Source organism: Apteryx mantelli, chromosome Z (genome assembly GCF_036417845.1).
Source record: "Apteryx mantelli isolate bAptMan1 chromosome Z, bAptMan1.hap1, whole genome shotgun sequence".
NCBI classification, from domain to species: Eukaryota; Metazoa; Chordata; class Aves; order Apterygiformes; family Apterygidae; genus Apteryx; species Apteryx mantelli.
Window position 1 is genome coordinate 16,473,530 of NC_090020.1, and position 20,434 is coordinate 16,493,963.

General features: G+C 43.1%; 1 protein-coding gene across 2 annotated transcripts in view; it reads right to left on the reverse strand.

Moving 5' to 3' along the window:
• SNX30 (sorting nexin family member 30) overlaps nt 1-20,434 on the reverse strand; it is a 59,351-nt gene that overhangs the window by 38,152 nt on the left and 765 nt on the right. The gene's annotated exons all lie outside the window — the stretch shown is intronic.

Consider the following 20,434-nt stretch of genomic DNA (forward strand, 5'->3'; position numbering starts at 1 on the left):
ACAGACCCACAACAATGTATACACAGTTTCTCTATGTGAAAAAGCAGAAGTATTGCTGAAGCAATAGTTCCTGATGAGACTGAACCAAATTAGACTCAGAAAACAAAAACAGCTAGGCATACCAAGAGGTCTAGTTATAAGACAGACTTCAGGCAAAGTGGCAGCAGTTCAGCTGACTGGAATGCAGTCAGCCTTCCCCTCTGGAGACCTCTATAATAGAGACTGAAACTTGTATCAGAGACTTCCCATCCAGTCCACTAACTTCTGAGGTGTTGACAACTGAGAACTGCCATCACTTTACTACAGGACAGTTACAGTGTCCAACATCAGTGTCTGTGCACAATTCTCCCTTTTGGAGTTTCAGGACCAAATGAAACTGCTGTGCTTTCCTCAGAGCAGTCTTCTCTCCCCTCCTCCCCCAACTCCAAGAGTATCACCCAGTAGGCAGGGAAGGCAAGGGCTAGAAGACCTAGCAAATGGCAGTTTTAAGAGGCACACAACTAAAGTGTTTGGGCAGTCTAATCCCTTGGAACTGACTCAACAACAGCTAAAAGTCTTGCATCAAGCTTGGTACATTTCCACACCTCCAAGTCTTGCACTTTGAAACAAACCAACTACTCCATACAGCTAGTGGCTACTTCACTTTACGTAAGTATCTCTGCAACTCCGCATGTGTTCTCTGCTGTGGTTTTGTAGCAGAGCTAGCTGAGGGCATGTGACAAGTTGTATAACACATAGGAACATCTGACACAAGTATTAGAAAGTGCCAGAAATCCAAGCTCTTTCTTTCAGAATGAAGCAGGCTTTTCAGTTGTTTGTTTTTCTAGCAGTGGCACAAGAAGAAATTATCTTCAGAATGTTTCCCTTGAAAAGGTAAAGATTCCTCAGCTTGTGGACTTAGAGAAACTTCCCTGCAGTTAAGCAGCACATTAACGAGCATGTTTTAGTTCTAGAATTACTACTTAGCCCCAGCTTCATGTAGTCTTTAAGTGGTTAAATGAAACATGTCATTTTAGCAAGGCAATGCTGTTTGGGTAAGATCCTGTTTGTCCGTCTTCATGCAACTGTGGTTTACATTCCAATTAGTCCCCATCTTCAAAAGAAGTCCTCCTTTGTGGTTCAGATCAAGGGTTCAGAATTACAGGCCAGAGCTTGAAGTTAAAGCTACTTATGCATGTCTGCATTTGACAATGTCTAAGAAAGAGACTATGCTTCTATCACCCTTTGTCAAGAGTCTATCAGGAGACTACTGGGAGCTTGCAGACAGCCTGCTGCCTGTTCCACTCCAGCAGAACTGTGCTAGCTCTTCACTTTGGGGATTGCCTTATAAAGTAGGGAGAATGCCTTCAACCCAGGTTTTTTGGGAAAGGGGTGATCTAAACAACTGTCATATAATCTCTCAAGTGCATTAAGAAAGCCTGGGCAAGCACAAAGTTGGACGGCATAACTACAGAAGTCTGCACTCCTGTTTGTCCTCCCAAACCGTAGATTGCTCTGGCTTTCTTAATAATCATAGGTGTCTGGAAAATAGCACTAGGAAAGCCTAAAGGCTCCCAGTAACTAACAAGCAAACCCAGTGCCTTCCTCAGACTCCATGATACCAGTCTGCCTGTGCAGTGTTCAAGATGGTCAGGAGGCAACCACATCTCGTCTGTTCTCTACCGAGAGGTTAGATGCATTCTTCCACCTAACACTCAGAAGTAGTTACCAACAGATGAGAGGCATTTCAGATTTAACTGACAAATGAGCAAGATTTAGAAGATAGGCACTCAAATACTCTAAGAGGATAAAGGAGCAAGATGAGCACAACAAAGCATGCCAGCTCATACGTGAGGTAGACAGGTTAAACTATATAAGCAGCATCTGGCTTTGATTCAACATAACAGAAGCCTGTACAAGAGGAATATGCAATGCTGCTACAACTCAGGAGATAAGGAAGAGTTCTGTTAGAGTTACGCAAACAGAACAAGCAGAAGCCAGTATAAAATTAGGAACAGAAGATGCTTGTAGAAATTATTCAGTTTAACTAGACAGGAGAGTTTGGCTGAACACAGTTAAGAGCAAAGAAAATGCTTGGATACTGCAGTAGCTGCAGACAAACCTGTTCCTGTTTCCAGAAGGAACAGATAGCTCTTCAATGCCCATGTGCTATAGCCATTAGTATAAAAGGAGCTGTGCCAGAACTGCAGTAAGTCAAGTTCTAAGCTTCCAATATTGAAATGAATTAACTTGTGGAAACAGTTTCAGCCTGATTACTGAGAAGATCTCAAAGGCCTGTAACAAAACCTTTCCAAAAGGGAGCTTAAAGAATATGAAGGAATCTGCCTGAAGTATGAAAACTCTACACCAAGGTCAAAATTGGAGGAAGGACTACAGAAGGAAGCTTGCAATCACTTGCATGAAGTTAGTGACTTTCCTCACCAGTTCTGTTGGGAGATAGCAATACCATACTAGCCTGTCTTGCACTTTTTAAGCAGGACAGTTTGTGAAGGCTTGGAATCCATCCCAGTCTACTTGGGTGTTCATGCCCTCACAGGTTCTGTGCATCTGAGCATCTCAGGTGCTAAAATAAAGGCTGTGATAAAAGTTTTGCCTGATCTCAGCCTTGAACAAAACACCCCAGATCTACATCAAGTTAAACTTCTAGGCCAAGTATGCTTATGGGCAGGAGGACTCCCAGCTGGGGTTGTGGGATGACATGGGAAGTATGCATTAAAATTACTTCTGTGATATACTGCCTTATCTGTGATGGCAGAAACCTCCCCAGTCAGTAATGGTTGGCTTCATGCCCTGCTACTTGGCTAGTTTACAGGAGTGCAAGGCCAAGTTAGGAGGCTCCACCCATTAAGAAGGACAAATAGTTGGCTTCTAGCTAACTGCACAAGATAAGGAATAATGCTGATAGCTGCTGAACATTTCTTTAGCAGTAGGCAGGATCAGTTTGCTAAAGTCTAATGCTCTTGCTAGAAAGAGGTGGTCTTTGCTATGTCATCTGCTGCGACATTTCAATTTAAGTTGTCTCAGCCTTTAATCCTTTTAACACAGCCCCTCTTTGCCATCTTAATTAGCACTGGCTTTTTTCCATCTCTTTTGTGGGACTTGCAGGATTTTTTGCAGTTGGGGAAGCAAGACAGCATCATCTGTTCTAGTTTGCTTTTACCACAGGAAGAGCAGCAGGTCTTGCAGAGCCTGGCAGGAGAGATCTCTGCCATCTGCATTTTTGCCTTTCAGTTTAGTTATCACACTCATAAGCATTTGGAATACTACTATTGACTAATATTAATTGCTTTATATAACAAACTGTCTGACTCCAGTTCCAGGGACTCATGCATCAACTTCATCTTTACTGTGCCAAGTAGTTGCTCATCAGCTGTTCTAATAACTCAGCTGCATTAGCAGAGATCAGTGCAGTCCAAGTTCTAGCAGGTACCTACTGCTTACAACACTCTTCACAGAGGAGGAGGGGGCAGAGGGAGGGAAGCCTTTTCCTTACAGCACCTGTTACTCAGTACAGTCAGCCTGCCATGAACCTGAGCAGTACAACGGGGAGGAGGGTGGCTGCTTCTGGTAGCCAGGTAAATGGAGCAAAGGGCAGGTTCAGTCAAGAGATTCTTCATGTCTTAGGGAGTACCCAAGAAGATCTCCTCATGTCTTACAGCTTTTTCAAAAACTAAGGGCAAATGTCTTTATCCTTTGACCTCCCTCATCTCTTTAGGCCAATCAAATAACTTTGTGATCCAGGTCTTGTTAGACCATCACTGGATCTTCTTCAGCAAGTGACAACCAATAGCAGAAACAGTGTGGCATTCATCAGACCTTCAGGTTCCTGATCTACTGGCCAAGTACTCCAGTCCTTTGAGTACCCATAGGCTGCTGTACAGCTCTGCACAGACTTTGCAAGCATTCCTGAAGGCTGTAGGACTCCAAGACATCTAAGTTTATAGAAACATAACATCAGATGAGTCTAGCAGTAAGGATTTAGTTTCCTACAGCGCAGGGTGGGTATAAGCTAACTGCCTGTATTGAAAATGCTTGAGCCTTGCCAACCATGCAGGTTGCTATCTGGTAAGGAAGCAGCTTCACATTTTTTCATTGGATTATTCAGTCCAAGCACTTTAACTGGTTAGCTTGCCCAGAAACAGACACTAAATCTATCAGGAATTCCAATTCATCCAAGTTTAAAATACAGCCGAAGTTTATAAACTTTAGTTGGCAAAATGAGTTGGGAAGTTTCCAGCTGATCTCATCTTCTCCTTCCTCCATGCCCCAGGAGATTTTCCAAGACTCCAGATTTACAGAGCAACTTGGATCCACCATAAAGGAAAACCTCAATTACTTGGTATTCAGTCTTCTGGAAGGCAGCTACAGTTAGCCAGCCTTCCCCCCACACCCCACCCCAATGAAGTAGTACACACCAGGGAAGGCATCCAGCATTTAACCCTTAAAGGCTGAAAACTGTACTGCAATTCTGTAGGCTTTGGCATATGTTCAAGTAAAGATTATGCAGTTTCCTGCTGAGTTAAGAGCAGTTACTCTATATGCTGGCTACTAAAAATTTAATGTTAAGTTAACTTGATGTTATTGTTAAAGAATTGTTAAACAATGTATTGTTAAACAATGTTAAGTTTTACCTGTCCACTAGCAAGTGGAAGATTTAACCAGATAGCAGAGCTATTTGACAGTAACTCATCAAAGAAGTCAGTAAAGTTCCCAAGAACAAGAACTGTAGAGGCAAGTGGTACACTTAAATCCAATTATTCTTCTCCTCCCTTATCCATTTGAAGTTCTAATCTGCTTAAGCTACTACTACTTACTTAAGCCTACTACTTACTGCTTCATTTCCAAAAATGAAAGTGCCGTACCTTTGTCCTTCTGTTTCAAGGCATTTTGTTCCTTTTAGCCAACCATTTCCCACAGAGAAACAGCCACAGCTACAGTCATGTCAAGGGGACAATGACTGCACACCATGATTGTATCTGGCTTCTTGGAAAGTCTTATCTTTGTATCTCTAGTACAAGACAGTAATAAGTCAAAGTAAAATTGCAGCTGGTAACTGGAAAACGAAACAGTTTTAAATGTGAATATTCTCAAGAATCCTGTTAAAAACTTGCATTAACTTGGCTTTCACAGGCCTGTTCAATGAGACTACTTGTCTCATCTCATCAAGTTTTGATAACAGGCAGTTTCAGTTCAGCTTTATTTTTACTACTGACCTGTACAGGTCAGATTTGTGCAAGAAAAAGCATGTTTTCATCCTCTGGTTCACCTGGATCGGTGCACTTGTGTCACTGGCAGCACAGTACCATATTAAGAGGATCTCATGGGGTATTTGCATAGTAAAAATCTCAGTCTGCACAAGATTATCCAATACCCACTGGAGACAAGTTTTAAATATTGAAACACCTCTTCAGATGGGAGGCAGGGGAGGAAAAGGAATGTGCTTCCCTGTTATATATGTTCAGTCTCATTCTTTTCAACGCACCAGCATCATACTTATGCTTACTACATGTCAGCTACAGTTAGGTTTCCTCACACAACTCTTCAGTAGATACACAGTACCACACGTCCTATCCTCTTGCACTTGTCTTTGGGCAGCTCCTTTAAGGAAACAGTGACAGAAGTTCAGGCATACCTTGTTTTATTGAGATATGCAAATACTGTTTTTTACAAATTGAAGGTTTGTGGTAACCCTGCGTCAAGAAAGTCTGTTGGCACCATTTTTCCAACAGCATGTGCTCACTTCCTGTCTCTGTCACGTTTTGGTAATTCTCGCAATATTTCAAGCTTTTTCATTATTATTTTATCTGTTATGGTGATCTGTGATCAGTGATCTTTGATGTTACTATTGTAATTGTTTTGGGGTGCCACAAACCATGCCCATATAAGATGGCAAACTTAACCGATAAATGTTGTGTGTGTTCTGACTGCTTCACCGACCGGCCGTTCCCCCGTCTCGCTCCCTCTCCTCAGGCCTCCCTATTCCCTCAGACACAACAATATTGAAATTAGGGCAATTAATAACCCTACAATGGCCTCTAAGTGTTCGAGTGAAAGGAAGAGTCGCACGTCTCTCACTTTAAATCAAAAGCTAGAAATGATGAAGCTTAGTGAGGAAGGCATGTCGAAAGCCGAGACAGGCCGAAAGCTAGGCCTCTTGTGCCAAACAGTTAGCCAAGGTGTGAATGCAAAGGAAAAGGTCTTGAAGGAAATTCAAAGTGCTACTCCAGTGAACACACGAACGATCAGAAAGCAAAACAGCCTTCTTGCTGATATGGAGAAAGTTTGAGTGGTCTGGAGAGAAGATCAAACCAGCCACACCATTCCCTTAAGCCAAAGCCTCAGCCAGAGTAAGGCCCTAACTCTCTTCAACTCTGTGAAGGCTGAGAGAGGTGAGGAAGCTGCAGAAGAAAAGTTTGGAGCTAGCAGAGGTTGGTTCATGAGGTTTCAGGAAAGAAGCCGTCTCCATAACATAAAAGTGCAAGATGAAGCAGCAAGTGCTGAGGCAGAAGCTGCAGCAAGTTATCCAGAAGATCTAGCTAAGAGAATTGACAAAGGTGGCTATGTTAAACAACAGATTTTCAGTGTAGACAAAACAGCCTTCTACTGGAAGAAGATATCATCTAGAATTTACATAGCTAGAGAGGAGAAGTCCATGCCTGGCTTCAAAGCTTCAAAAGATAGGCTGACTCTTGTTAGGGGCTAAGGCAGCTGGTTGAAGCCAATGCTCATTTACCATTCCGAAAATCCTAAGGCCCTTAAGAATTATGCTAAATCTACTCTGCCTGTGCTCTATAAATGGAACAACAAAGCCTGCATGACAGCACATCTGTTTACAACATGGTTTACTGAATATTTTAAGCCCACTGTTGAGACCTACTGCCCAGAAAAAAAAGATTCCTTTCAAAATATTACTGCTCATTGACAATGCACTTGGTCACCCAAGAGTTCTGATGGAGACATATGAAATTAATGCTGTTTTCATGCCTGCTAACACAACATCCATTCTGCAGCCCATGGATCAAGGAGTAATTTTGACTTTCAAGTCTTATTATTTAAGAAATACATTTCGTAAGGCTATAGCTGCCATACATAGTGATTCCTCTGATGGATCTGGACAAAGTAAATCGAAAACCTTCTGGAAAGGATTCACCATTCTAGATGCCATGATTCATGGGAGGAGGTCAAGATATCAACATTAACAGGAGTTTGGAAGAAGTTGATTCCAACCCTCATGGATGACTTCGAGGGATTCAAGACTTCAGTGGAGGAAGTAACTGCAGATGTGGTGGAAATAGCAACAGAACTAGAATTAGAGCCTGAAGATGTGACTGACTTGCTCCAATCTGATGATAACACTTTAATGGATGAGGAGTTGCTTCTTATGGATGAGCAAAGAAAGTGGTTTCTTGAGGTGGAATCTACTGCTGGTTAAGATGCTGTGAACATTGTTGAAATGACAACAAAGGATTTCGGCTATTACATGAACTTAGTTGATAAAGCAGCAGCAGAGTTTGAGAGGATTGACTCCAATTTTGAAAGAAGTTCTATTGTGAATAAAATGTTATCAAACAGCATCGCACACTACAGAGAATGCCTTCGTGAAAGGAAGAGTCAATCGATGCAGCAAACTTCACTGTTGTCTTATTTTAATAAATTGCCACAGCCACCCCAACCTTCAGCAACCACCACCCTGATCAGTCAGCAGCCATCAACATCGAGGCAAGACCCTCCATCAAAGAGATTATGACTCACTGAAGGCTCAAGTGATGGTTAGCATTTTTTATTGATAAAGTATTTTTTAATTAAGGCATGTACCTTGTTCTTTTAGACATAATGCTATTGCACACTTAATAGACTACAGTATAGTATAAATACAACTTTTATATGCACTGGGAAACCAAAACATTCATGTGATTCGCTTTATTGCAATATTTGCTGTATTGCGGTGGTCTGGAACCAAACGCACAATATCTCCAGGGTATGCCTATACCTAATCAGACTGCAGAGAAGTAGAAGTGCTCTGGGCACAGGGAGAGAAGAGAGTCTTGCTCAGCAGGTAAGGGAACAAACAACATTTAGCTGAAAAATCAGAAAGCCCTATTCATTCCCAGGAGAGAAGTAGCACATCATTTCTACGTTGACCCATAATCAGAACTTTGCTAAATAGCAGTTTGACAAGAGCTGTGAGAACTAACTTCTGAAGCTGGACTTACCCTCCAAAGAAAGGGAAAGTGATTAGATGTACACCAGCTCCTGACAGGTTTCTCCAGTAGCAGAAAGGAGAGTATAGTATGTGCAGGCATACTCACAAGGGGCAAGCTTAAACCCTCAGAAGGTGTCTACATTTCCCACTGTACTAATCAGTTAGAATCAGAGAGCAAGGCTGAAGCTATTTTAAGAACAAGAAAGACTAAGCTCAAATCAGAAGCAAGTCTTCTTGCTTTTACATGGAAGGATGTCAGTGAAGGAGTAAAGATGCCAAGGGTTCAGCATCAAGCATGGATTTTTACTTTTCTGCTCTAAAGGGTATCATATGGCACGTCTGTGGGCCTTGCACTGCTGGACTGAAAGCCCCCTGATTCCAGTGCAACATGCAGATCATGCCTGGTCCAAGCATCACTTCTGCACTTCCAGCAGCAACACAGGTTCTGCTCAGACAACTGGAAAGTCACTTTCTGACTAGTCTGACTAGATGAAGACTATCAATTTGCTCTCAGGATATTTCAAATAGGTATCAGAGTACAAGCATGTTGCCAAGCCATGAGTCTCACGCCCTTGCTCTGCAGTTCATCACTAACTCCAGTATTTCTGCTCTGTAGGTCAGAGCTGCCCAGAGACGGTTACCTCAGGATCCCTGAAAACACAGGGATTTCAGATGTAGAGCTGATCTTAATGGCATACAACTTGGTGCCACTTGAGACCTGGAAGCAGTCTTGCTCACAAGGGTACCATACTTTGATCAGTGTTTCCTTGCACTACAGCCCATTTGGCTCAGAGAAACATTGGAACTGGCTTCAGAGAGGCACTACATGACAGACAAGCATATTCCAAGCCTTCACATGCAGCTCAGGGGATTCCCACCTCTTCCCTCAGGCTAACAGCCAAGATTTATAGGATGCATTATTTTACTTTGTGGTTTGTTTTCCCATAAGTCATCACAGTTAAGCTAACCAGAGCAAGAATGAGAGCACAGAAGTGTTTCCTGCAAACAGCAGGTTTTCAGCAAAAGCAACAACCCATCTCCTAGCCCTGTTGCAAAAGTCTTCAGGGACTCAGCTACAACTATGGCTCAGTTTCAGCCATCCTCTGCATGCAGCAGTGTCACAGGAGGGTGTCAAGTACTAATCAGACCACCTGTTCACACAGCCTGGCTATTGTGTCCATCTTCTCACCAAGTCTAAGAGGCCTGCCTCTTTTCTCAGTCTGAAAGGGGGAACTGCACAATACCACTCAAAGCTAAATGTAGTTCAGGTTATACTCTAAAAGAGAGTATAATGAGTGGCCTCTAATACATGTTTTAACAGCAGGTAGAACAGTCTCTCAGTATTAGGAATCAGCAGTATTACTGAGCTACTTTGTGCACAAAGGCCAAAAGACTTCTAGAAGCTGGGCACTTGGCAGAGGAAGTGGGTTAAGTTATTGGAGCAGGCATTGATTAGGAAAAATAGAAAGAGATAAAACATGCTGCCTTTGACTTATAAACTCTATCATTAACCTGGCATGTGCTTCTCTATATTCTTTTAACAGAAGTAAAAGTCAGAGGAGGAATGGGGTGTTTGCTTCATCTTATAGCTCCTTTACCATGGCATGTTACCTTAAAATGCAAAAAGATATTCCAACACATCCACAAGATTAACTGCTTTACTGCAAGAAAAAGTTCCAGATCCAAGGTTAGCTTCCAGATATGTTTACAGAACACTAGAGTCCCTGCAAAAAGCTTATCTAACTTCAAAAAGCAAGAAGCTATCCTGGCAACTGTCCAGTGAGATTAGTTAACAGCTGTAGAAAGAGCAGAGAAGTGTTTGTGAGCTGTGGAAGGCAAGTGAGCTTTCAATACTGGGGCAGACTTGGATTTGCATCCTTTAGCACAGCAAACTTGTCCTCTTTCTTCTGCAGTATTCAGTAGAAGGGAAAAAAAAAAAATCTGGACCCTACTCCATTCTTTCTTCAAAGCACAAAGATTTCTAAGCATTTCTGAAAATATGTAGCTTCTGTCATTCGTGATAAAAAAATGCAGGGCTTTTGAATCAAGCCTCTAATTACTGTCCTCTAGCTCTGCAAGTTTTACGTCCATCTGCAAGGAGTTTGTTACAAGAATATTGTTCACTACAAGAACTGAATTGCCATCAGGAGCATTCCACAGCTGCATGCACAGGAACAACATAATCCATTTTAAAATGCTAAAAAGCACCTTGTTAAGGAGCAAGTCTAACATACGCAGTGCTTTGTTTAAAACTTTGTTTTTAGAACCTGAGCTCTGACCCTCTAAATAGCAAAGCAGCAGCCAGGATCCAGACCATGAGCAGGAGCCCTTTGTGAATATAGTGTATGACTAGAAGTCATCCCCAATCCAAGAAGGCAGATTTATATCTGACTACAGATGGAACAGTTTGTTAAGCCAGGCCAAACTAAATTGCTTTCTCCTGGAGCCATACAGCTTTGTGTCAAAGCACTGCAGACATACCCTGCATCAGTTTTTCCTGCTCATGCTCTAGTAGGAGAAGTAGATTTAACTGGGTCATATATTTTAACCTTTACCTGGGTATCCAGTGTCACCAAAGTGCTGATCTGGCTTAGATGCTCCTGAGAGCAAAGAGTAACGTTTAACCTGAACAGACAAAGAGGTTTCAGAACAAGGGGAGGGGAAGAAAAGTGAAGATGACAGAAAGAAGACCAGGACATACTCTAGTATCTGGTGACTTTGTTTAACAAACAAGAACGCACTTCTGTATTGCATTATGATATAGGCTACACACACAAAATCAGTGGCAGTTTCAGGAGGGCAAGTCAGACTGCAGAGTCCTTACTGCACAAGCAGAGGAGGCAGAGATAATCAAAGGAGAGAACTAATGTTTTCATCTCAAACCTGGGAAGAGTTGGAAGACTGTGCTCTTGGAAGAGCTCTCAGAGTTAGTTTACCCAGGTGCTTTTAAGGAATACTCCTCTATCATGTTTGCTGATAAACAAGGCAGCTTCCAGCAAGATGGCATTTGCTCCAATAGAAGAAGGAAACTTTATCAAGTGTTTATCCATCAGAAACAAAAATGCAGTATGACCACTTTACTCTCTCCTTTAAGGGGGGCAAGTGGGGAAAAGTCCTGCAGTATTTCCTCATAGCATGGAAAATAACTCATCTAGAGAGACTGATAGAGGGAAGAAACAAAGGAAGAGATCCTACAGACCAAGTCTGCTACAGGAAGACCCTTTATTTATACAGCCTACACTCCTGACAGCCACTGTGGTACATACAGATGTTTAGCACACATGGCTTCAAATGAAGCACATTGATCCAGGAGTGAGCAGGTCAGCAAACAAAGTCAACACATAAATCCTGAAGAGCCTGTACTGGCCCCTGACAATAAGTGGTATTGATTAAAGCTTTCCAGGGGGGTTTCTTGGTGACAATCTGAAATATAGCTTTGTATTGTCAGTATCCAAGATTTTAACTTCCAGTTGGCCTCACACTAGCATCTGAAAGCCACAACAAAGCTGCCAGTTCTACCCAGAGAAGCATGCATTTGAATATTGCCTATGGTAATCTATCACTTACCATACTCACCTGTGTCAGTGCTTTCACCATAGAGCTAGCAAAAGACAGCTCTATTGCATGCAATGTCAGAGTGGAGAAAGCTTCTCTGTCCTTCAGCAAGACCTGCACTATAGCTTACTTCATTTTTGAGGAACAGGTCCTATTACTCAAACTCACTGGAAGAAGTGAGGCAGACTATGCAGTCAGACTTTAAGTCAGATTTTTAGACCCTGGGAAGCCTTTAAGGAGGATTCAGGAAATTCCATTCAAGGAGTGTAAAGCAGCACTTTCCCATGAGGACGGGGCATTGAACCAGTGTAGTAACAGCTTTCTTGCTAGATGTGTCAAAGATAAGCTTTGTCCCTTACTAGTATTTTCTCTTTGAGAGGCCACTAGCTACTCTTATCAGATTTGCAATGTTAGGGTGGTTTAAGCAGAGCTTGTTTTTCCAGACTTTTAAGTTTGGGCGCTAGAGCACAGAACAAGAATGAGAACCAAGATTAAAGCATATGCTTTAATCCTACAAACCATCCATCACTTATAAGACTATAGACCACTACAACAATTTCCTTCCAAGACAGACACGTTGATCTTCAGAGGGATTACAGTCTTCACAGTAGGACCTGCCTTCTTAATTTGAGGAGCATCATCTAGTAACAGGTAAAGCCAGTTGCTATTTACATTTAGTTCATTTTTCTGGAGAACAGAATGCTACACAGGTTTCTTGGCCCCTTTGCTTCCTTCACTAGTTAGTTCTCTTCTACTTAAGAGGATGCAAACCTGAGTCCCATCAGAAGTCCGTCTTTAGAAGTTAGAGAAAGACACTACCACTTTCTTTCAGAGTAAGTCCTCACCTACTGCTTACTGCTTCATGGAGGAAACAGTATGGAAGCCATCAGTGTGGCTGTAAGACTTGCATCACTAAAAGAACTTACAGTTTGAGGACCTTTCTAATGGGAGGCTCTACTGAGCTCCTTCTTTGTCTGTTATATGAACTCTGGATTATTGCTTTTATTTTCACAACTATTTCAACAAGGCCCTCATCACCCATATGCCTATTCAAACAGATACTTTATGGTTTCTGTGAAATATTCAGTTAAAACAAAACAAAAGAGCTGTGGTACTATGTGGTACCTGCAGCTAAATACAGCTCCTCTTTCCACCCCCTCTCAATTTAGGAAATAAAACAGGTCCCAAGAATTAGCTCTGTCAATAAATTCTTTGGGTTGGCCTGGCATCGAGAATGCTAACTCATTTAAACAGCTGTAACTCACTGGTTTGGCTTTCTGTCTTTAGTTTGTCACTGAAGTGTTGCTAGCAACTAGCTTGCTGTCAATTACTGCCCCTAGTAACTGGAACAGAAACAGGTTCCCCACAGTTTTTCAACTGTGCTAAGAGACTTACTAGCTTTTTTCTCAGGATTGCAGCTGCCACCACTTTCAAGCCTGAGTTCAGATTTTTTTGCCCCTTTTCACCCTAGTGACTAGAGCAGCTTTCCCAGACAACAGCTTGGAGCCTCAGCTATACCGAAACCCCAGATCAGGCAGTCAAGTTAGCCACAGCTCAAAGAGTCGGTATGGCTAAGCATTTATCTTACTGATTGTTCTCTGCAGAGAGAGGAATACACAAGGTCAAATGCCATTTTTAATCAGTGTACTGTCTCCTGCAGACTGAAAGTACATGTAAGTTGCACCATCTAAATTGTGTCCTTGAGACTGTAAGTACATTTCCATGTAGCAGTATTGAGTTTAATCTCACTGCACCATAAGAGCTCCTGTCTGCTTTCCTGACCTATTTTATACAGAAACCACCTTCTTCCATCCAGATCAAGAAGAAAGTGGCTAGTTTCACATTTGAGTGGCTAGATGATTTACCTGAGATTTCACAGAAGTAGCCCACAACGATAGAAGACACCAGAACAATGGCTTGCAGGCTAATTTAAGAACTGAAGTCTCCTAGATCACATAGCAGGTCAATAGGAAGGCCTAGGCCTTTTCATCCTCTGCCTCTCCAGTCATGGATTAGTACAACAATATTACTTGAGGCTTATTACAAACCTTTAAGGCAGCTGTTGGCAATGATGGGCTCACATAGCAGTGAAGTGAGAGCCTCTGAATCAGCCTGTTTATCCTCTGTACTAGACTCTCCCCATCAAGGAGCTCAGAGAGATCTCAGAACATCTAGCAGCTCCAGCAGATTTGATGAGTTCCAGCATGAGTCCTGAAAGACTCCTTTCAACCACCCAGCATGACTTTCTCAGTGGTTATCAGCAAGTTGTCTCTAAGACTAAGCCTTCTAAAATCCAGTTGAAGGCAAGAACCAAGTTCTTTTACATATATTTTTATGTATGTTTTCAATAATCTGTTTGATTAAATCTGAAGCACCCTATTGAAGAGATTATAAAAGCTGTGCAACACTGAAATCAAACTCAAAGGATAGCCCTACCTCCAACAGTTAAGTTGAAATAAGACCCACACAGCTTTTACTGTATTACAGTATTATTACTATATTCAGTTTTACCAGACGGTAAAGTTAAAAAAGTAATAGCACTAAGACAGCTGTGTTGATGTGTCTGACCAAGTTAAGTGTTAATTATTCTTCCTCTTGTACAGAGGAGATGGGAATTGCCAACTGCAGAGAAACCTCACTGTACTGGAAAGTTGAGGACCACAAATAGAACACCAAGCACAATTTTACTGCAATATTGAAGCACTTGCATTGCAAGACACCATTAGAGCACCCCTACCAATAAAATCCTGTTTCTATAAAGGAAGGTAAATGTAAGCAAGTACACTACACTCTGCTGCATGTCCTTCTATACTATCACGACCCAGGCTGGCTATAAAGGAGAAAGGAATTTTGTCCTTTCAACAAGATACCACAGTATTAATCTACCCAAGTGATAATGTTAGTTTAAAGGAGATGAAATAGCTAGAGAAAGCAGTTTTAATTACCAGCATTATGAAAGACAGGAAACAGGATTTAGCCAGCAGCTTGACTGTGGGTAGACTACTGTTGGCAAGCTGAAAACCATGCCAGGTTTGAGTCAGTCCTTTTAACTAGAAGACTAGAGAAGAGCTGCCTCATGCACACAGTGCAACGGGAGAAGAAACAACAGTTCTTTTAAACAGCCATCTAAAACTGATGTTCAAAGTACAAGACTAAGCTCAAGTTAGGAGAAGTGGAAGCAGGGACAGGTGACCCAGGAGGAATACAGAGACACTGCCTGACCAGGCAGGCATATGTTTAGGAAAGTGGAAGCCCATCTAGTGTTGCTCTAGAGTAGAGCAACAAAGGCAGGTTTCTACAGGTGCATCAGGAACAAAAGGAGGACTCTGAAGTGTACTGAATGGGGCAGAGGATCTGGTGACAAAGGACACAGAAGAAGCTGAGGTACTGGTACTGAAGCTAAGGTAAAGGTACTTCTTCGCCTTGGTCTTTACTGGTGAGACCTGCCTTCAGCAATCCCCCAGGCCCCTGAGACCAGTGAGGAAGTCTAAAGCAGGGAAGACTTATCTTTGGTAGAAGATGATCAGGTTAGGGAACATTTAAACTGGACATACACAAGTTCACGAGATCTCATGGGCTGCACCCATGAGTGTTGAGGGAGCTGGCCAAAGTCAGTGCAAGGACACTCAACTGTCTTTGAAAGGTCACTGCAACTGGGAGAGGTTCCTGAGGACTGGAAGAGAGCAAGTATCATTCCTGTCTTCAAAAAAGGGCAAGGAGGATCTGGGGAACTACAGGCTGGTCAACCTCACCTCAATCCCTCAAGGTGATGGAGCAAATTCCCTTGGAAACCATTTACAAACGCATGAAGGACGTGTAGGTGACTGGAAATAGTCAGCATGGATCTATGAAGGGGAAATCATGCTTAACGAACCCGAGAGCCTTTTACAAAGGGAAGACTGTCTCAGTGGCTAAGGGGAGAGCACTGTTTGTTGCTTATCTTGACTTCATTAAGGCTTTCAACACTGTCTCCTGCAACATCCTCACAGACAAGCTGATGAAGTACAAGCTATATAAGTGGATGGTGAGGTGGACTGAAAACTAGCTGAAAAGCTGGGCTCAGAGGTTTGTGATCTCAGAGTCCAGTGGGAGGCTGGTCACTCGTAGAGTACCCCAGGGGTCAATACTGTTGACCATCTTCATCAGTGACCTGGATGATGTAACAGAGTGCGCCCTCAGCAAGTCTGCAGATAAAACAGAACCAGGAGTGGCTGACACACCAGATGGCTGTGCTGCCATTCAGAGGGACCTCAACAGGCTGGAGAGAGGGGCAGAGAGAAACCTCATCAAGTCCAACAAAGGGAAGTGGAGAGTCCTGAACCTGAGCAGGAATAACCCCATGCACCAGTGCATCCTGGGGGCCAATAATCTGGAAAGCACCTTTGCAGAGAGATCTATGGGTCCTGGTGGACAAGTTGAACATGGGCCAGCAATGCACCCTCGCAGCAAAGAAGGAAGACAGCATCCTGGGCTGCATTAGGAGAAGTACTCCCAGGAGGTTGAGGGAGGTGAATCTTCCCCTCCACTCAGCACTGGTAAGGGCACACGAGAAGTAGTGTCCAGTGCTGATGTCCCCAGTATAAGATAAATAGGGACATATTGGAGCAAGTCGAGCAAAGGGCCACAAAGATGATAAAGGGATTGGAGCAAATGTCACATGAGGAGAGACTGAAAGAGCTGGGATTGTTCAGCCTGGAGGAGAGAAGACTGACAGGGGTCTTACCAACATGTATAAATACCTGTTGGGAAAGTGTAAAGAAAACGAAGCCAGACTCTAAGTGGTATCCGGGGTCAGGACAAGAGGCGATGAGTACAAACTGAAATACAGGAAATTCCACTTAAACAGAGGGTGGGAAAGGAAAGGGAAGGGGGAAACCACACTTTTTTCCTGTGAGAATGATCAAACACCAGAACAGGTTGCCCAGAGAGGTTGTGGAGTCTCCATCCTTGGAGATATTCAAAACCCAACCGGACAGTCTGTTCTAGGTGACCCTGCTTTGAGCATAGGGGTTGAACTAGGTGATCTCCAGAGCTCTCTTTCAAGAGCAACTATTCTGCAATTCTGCCAAACTTGTTCCTGTAGATTTTTTTTCGACTCATCCATATTGACATTGTTTCAGAAGTTTGCCAATTTCAGTTCCTGACTTTGTTGCTCTCAGCCTCCCCAAGATTGTTCTTAAAGCAAGCTGGGGGTAGACTCTCAGTATATCAAGCTGGTCTAACAGTTCTCATTTAAACAAGCAAGGGAGAGGTTTGGAGAAGCTCAGGCAGATCTATTTTAAACTTTCAGATTATACTGCAGAACGGTTTCATTTGTGGGTGGATGAAGTTAAGAGCAATAATTAAACTAGCAACCAAGGAGGCTGGAAGTAGAGCTCCAGAGTCTCAGAATATTCTTTCTGAGAGCTGCCAGGCTCCCTCCCACAATATGAGTGCTAAGTTACAGCACTCCAGCAAGCACACCCAAGCATTTATACTTGATTAGGTGATAATACAAGCCTAAGGGTTCACCACAGTACTGTAGCCTGGAACCAGATGAACAAGGGGTACACCATCACAGGCAAACAGTAATTCTCAGTAAGCACCCAGAATTTTGCAGCTAGGGTTTTAAAGTCTATGTCCACCAGCTCACAAATTCAGCCTACGCATCTCAAGCCTGGTATTCCATATCCGCTCTGCTTGATATACTACATGTAAAATAGCCTTGAAACTCAGTTCAGTTGTCTAGTTTGCCTAGAATGCCATCTACTTTTCACCTTTTGCTCCAGTCCTGGTAAGCCATTAGCAATGCCCATTTTCTTGGTGTCAAAATCTGCTTGTCCCTGTGCACAGAGAAGATTCAGTATTAAAAGTGACAAACTGGTGAACCAGAGGCACATGCAAGCAGAACCTCCTTTTCTTTTTAAAAAAGGGAGGAGAGAAACCCACACTGATACTTCTCCATTGCTCTCACCTTCCTCTGCTGAGAGGAGGGTAGGCCCTCAACACTGAACAGCAGATCTCAATTAGATTATGTGCCTTCAAAAAACTCTGTAAGAGAGCAAGATCTCAGTTTTACAGCTCACTCTGCACTGGACTGTGCCTTGCATCCTGAGGGATTCTTTCATCCTGCATGTTCTTTCTTCTCAGCTGATGTCAAGAGAATGGGGTCAGTTCTGCTTAAGTTCAGCAGTAGCAGCCTTCGTATTTGTGAGACTGAGCACAGAACAACCACCAAGAAACAAGAGTAACTAAAGCCCTGAAAAAGCTGATGGTGGTCAGACATCAGGACAAAATAAAGTATGCAATTAGATCCATAGGGATCTTTACAGAAAGGTCTGGCCAACACTGAAATATTTCAGAGACAAGATTCTACAACTTGAATGTTTTAAGTTTGTTGCAGAATCACTATAAAAGTTAAGTATACAGCCAGAGATGTCTGCTTCTGTTAAGAGGTTAGATGCTGCTCAGAAATCAAGGCTCCCTGGCTTCTAAAACAGTCTTCTCTTACAGGTCAGGATGAAGAAGCCATTTCATAACTCTCTTCATCAGATGCAAAATACTTGATACTTAGATGGCTTCTATAACACTGAGATCCTTTAAGACAGCACAAAAACTTTTCCTCCCTTTCCCATGACCCACTGATCAGCCACTGTTCTTAAACAGCAACCAAAGGCTTAAGAGACTATACCCTTATCTAACTTTGTCAAAACCACCAGATTATTCCTACATTTGAATCATAAAATTCAGCAGGAGATATGCAGGCAACATTCCAGTCTTCCATGTTCCTATGGCTCAGGATAAAACAATGTCCTTACTCATAATGCACTGAAAAACAAGGAAAGCATGCTTTAAAGAACACAGAGCAGCGATGGCAGAGGTCAGGCTGCACATCTGTGGCAGTGGAGTTTGAAACACTGCTTTAAGGGCAGACAAACTCCCTCACTTCTGCACCTCTCTTCCCAGAGAATTCAGACAGCAGAGGTGAGAAGGACATTTGTCTTGTAGAAGAGTTCAGGAAGCATTTGTTTAGTGTGGGTAACAAAAAAACAGAGCAAGGAAGCCATCCAGCTCATAGCGATGGGTCAGCACTATCCCTCTGCTAGAGGGATGTCTTGGTATAGGTCTGGCTATGGACAGTAGCTCTTACAAAAGCCAACTAACTCAAACACTTAGAAGCAAGAGACTGACCCAAACTTCTCGTGCTGTACCAATCTGCACTGGAGTCCAAAAAGTCCCCTGGAGAGGCCAAGGGAGCAGACAAGCACAGCCCCTATTCAAGAATCAATACAGAGCAGCTGCAGAGCTTTAAGCCTGAGTCAGACTTGAGTACTGACCTTCCCCTGTTACCCAGCTATTGGAGCTATCCACACATTGTTAGCTGATTAGTGAGCCAGCCTTTCAAGAGATTAATGAGCCACCACCAGAGATTAAGTCCAACAGACAGGCTAACCACCTAAAATGCTCTATTTACCTCCACTTATCACATTTATTCTCCAGCCCACTCAGTAAACAATCCAGTCAAAATTTACCATCACCTTAAAGTTAGGAACACTTCTTTGTTCTCTGAAGTTTTACTAGAGGTGGGAAAGAAGTCTTCTCTCTTTTCTTGCCAGTACTTCAGGTATTAAGTACAAGAAGGGACAATCCCTGCACAGCAGAGCTGCTGGAAACTTTCCATCAAAAGGATCAGACATTGTGGGGGGGGGGGGGTTCTGCTAATTCAGCTAGGAAAAAAAAAATGCTGCTTTTTTCCTACTGGAAATCCTTTTCTTCTACAAGGCTCTTTGTCCCAGTACCATTTCCAGGTCAAGCACAGAACTGCCCCCGAGTCTACAAATCACTCAACTTAGTCCCTTTTTCCTCCCCCCTTTACACAGGACTTGTGCTGCCAAGTGGCTAGAACATGACAGCACTACAAGTGCTAGACCTGACTCACACCGATGTTGCTGGTGAAAAAGAAAAAAAAAAAGTGAGAAGGTGAGAAACTTCCCAGTGAGGAGGACGTTACCCGACTACAGCTAAGGCAGAAGAGGTATTTCTGCTCCTAGATAATACACTTCTCAAATACCTTAAAGCACTAAACAGGACAGGACCCCACTTGTGCTCCAGAAGCCTGAAAGCACTCTAATACCACTTAGAAGAGAGGTTGTGGGGTGTGAGTTACTCCTCAGAACAGAGTGTTACACCAGCTACGCTGCAGCATGGAGGGATACTGATAACAGAGTGGGGGCAGCACCATCACTGTGTCCCTGAGCAGCAAGAAGGCCCACAACGGCAGTTACCAACTCCTGTTGCTACAGGTTGGTCAGAAAGCCAACTAGTTGCATGAGCAAACCCAATCTGTCATAACTAAGGACTCCGTAATTCCTGCCCGCTCCCCCCAGTTCACACACCACATTTTCTCAGAGGGTCGCCAAGTCTTTGACAAGTTATTTAAAGCTAGGAATACGTTCCCAGAGGGAAAGGGAGCCTAGCTTCTTAGAAGAGCAACAGTGGGCAGATATTCAAGAAGACAGCTCCTTACACAGGCTCGGACAAGCGCTGAAACCCTGTAGTGGAGGTACAGGGCAGCTGGAGGTGACACACGGAAGAGGCCAGACCGTCCTAGTCCATTCCCACAGAGTGTGGGAGTGCATCGGAACAGATACTGCCGGCATCCCCAAGGCTTTTGGAGGCTCGCAGACCTGTCCTGTC